Source organism: Vanellus vanellus (assembly GCF_965231255.1).
Source record: "Vanellus vanellus genome assembly, chromosome: 7".
NCBI classification, from domain to species: Eukaryota; Metazoa; Chordata; class Aves; order Charadriiformes; family Charadriidae; genus Vanellus; species Vanellus vanellus.
In genome coordinates, this window is record NC_138912.1 from 16390878 (window position 1) to 16392808 (window position 1931).

Sequence of the window (1931 nt, forward strand, 5' to 3'; positions counted from 1 at the left end):
ATGCCAGCCCTCAGCCGTGCCCCGTACCTCCCCACCACCCTTCCCGGGGCAGCCAGTTGCCCCCAGCATGGTCCTTGGCCCCAGCCGTGAGTCCCTGCATGGGGCACCGTGTGCTTTTGGACAGGCACCAGGGGGGAGCCCAGGTGAGCCATACCCATACGTCCTTTGCACGGTCAGGCTCCCCGACCGCCCCAGCGACGATGGCTGCTTACTGGCTGCCACCTCCCAGGTTACTGCTTAACTTTTCCCTCACAAGCAGGCGTCACTGCTCTCCTTGACCTTGGGCGAAGGTGGCACAGGGAGGAAGGCAGCCCTGCCTCGGGATTTCCCCCTGGCCTGGCCTGTGCAGGGTGCCGGGGCGGCCGTGTGGGACTCTGGCTCAGCACTGGCACCAGGGCAGGGCAGCAGAGGACACGGATGCACCCCCTCTAAAAAAGGGAAAAATAATAAAAAGCAGGGACTAGCAAATTTCTCGTGCTAGGGGCTGACATGGGGAGGGAGGTTTGGGGGTTTCATGGACATCCTTGAGCTTTCCAGCTCAGACCTCAATCCCAAAGTGTAGCCTCAGGGCTCTCCACCAGCTCCCGGGGGCAGGGGACACATGCGGAGCCAGGCACCAGGGACCCTGCATGGAACAGGGCTGGCTGCCCCGGGTGCTGCACTCCCCCAAAATCAGGGTGCGCTCAGCTCCCGCGGCCACGTGTGGGCAGGATCCGCCCAGGCATCCGTGGGATCCTTCACAGATGGAAGGATCTGCTTCTGCAGGGCCTTGCTGCCCTTTGGCTCAGGGCATTCCGCTGAGGTTGCTCGAGCTCAGTGCACATCAAGAGCGAGGGTGTTGACACCTCAGCCCAGAGTGCCACCATGCCACAGGCTCACCAGGGCCACCCCACTCCCACCTGCCCAACCACAAGCTCCCCCCATGGCACAGGTATCCTACAGCCCCACCCCCCAACCCCAACCCTGTCACGGGGAAGGATGGCAAGGTGACATCCCTCGGTGCAGATGTTCAACGCAAGACCTGCCCTTGCTCCAAAAACATGGGCCCATCCTGCCCCCACCCTCCGCTGCATCAGCCCTGTTTTACGAGTCTGTTTTCTCCCACATCCCTTTTTCCTCCCCCATTACTGCCAGACCTGCCCTCACCCCAGCATTACCCGCAGCCGCAGGCTCATTGCCCTGCACGTTTGGCCAGGGGGGGTTGCATTGGGTGAGGCACCCACAGTTTAAAACTCAGCCTCCCCATGGAGTTTAAAACTCAGCCTCCCCATGGCTGGGGTTGGACTCAGCTGCCCCCAGTCCCCCCACCCAGTGAGGATGGCAAAATGCCATCTCTGGAGTCAGCAATCTGGTCTGGTGGAACTGCCGACCAGCATCTTGCCCCTAGTGATGGCACAGGGCCCCCCACCTTCTGGAAGGAGATTGGGGTAGCCCCCATGGAAGCTGGTGCTGTACCTACTCATCTGGGGGGAGGGGGTCACCTGTCCCTCCTTTGCCCCCCCCAGGACACCTCCGTGCCGCTCAGTTGCTGTTGCCCTGTTCCCACAGCTGGAATGTGCTACCCCCACTGCTCCCCAGGGGACATACCCATCACCTTGGTGTCGGGGCAGGCCCTGAGCCGCTTGTTTGCTCTGGCTCGGGGACAGGGCCGTTTCCCAGCAGCCCTGTACCCTGTCCTTGCTGGGATTTCTGCTTTCCATGGCGTGGCTGGGAGCCGACCAGGGCCTGGCTGGGAACCAGCAGCCCGAGATGAGCCAGCATCGTCCCGGGAGTAGAGCGAGCCCTGTGCCCATACCCCCTTCCAGGGCACCGGGGGCACGAGGGGACCCCCCCCTCTGACTTGCCCGCATTGGCCAGGTCCCATGCTCAGAAATAAGCGCTCAGGACAGCCTCAAACCGAAAAGTCATTTTATTGGTACCATACATGACTC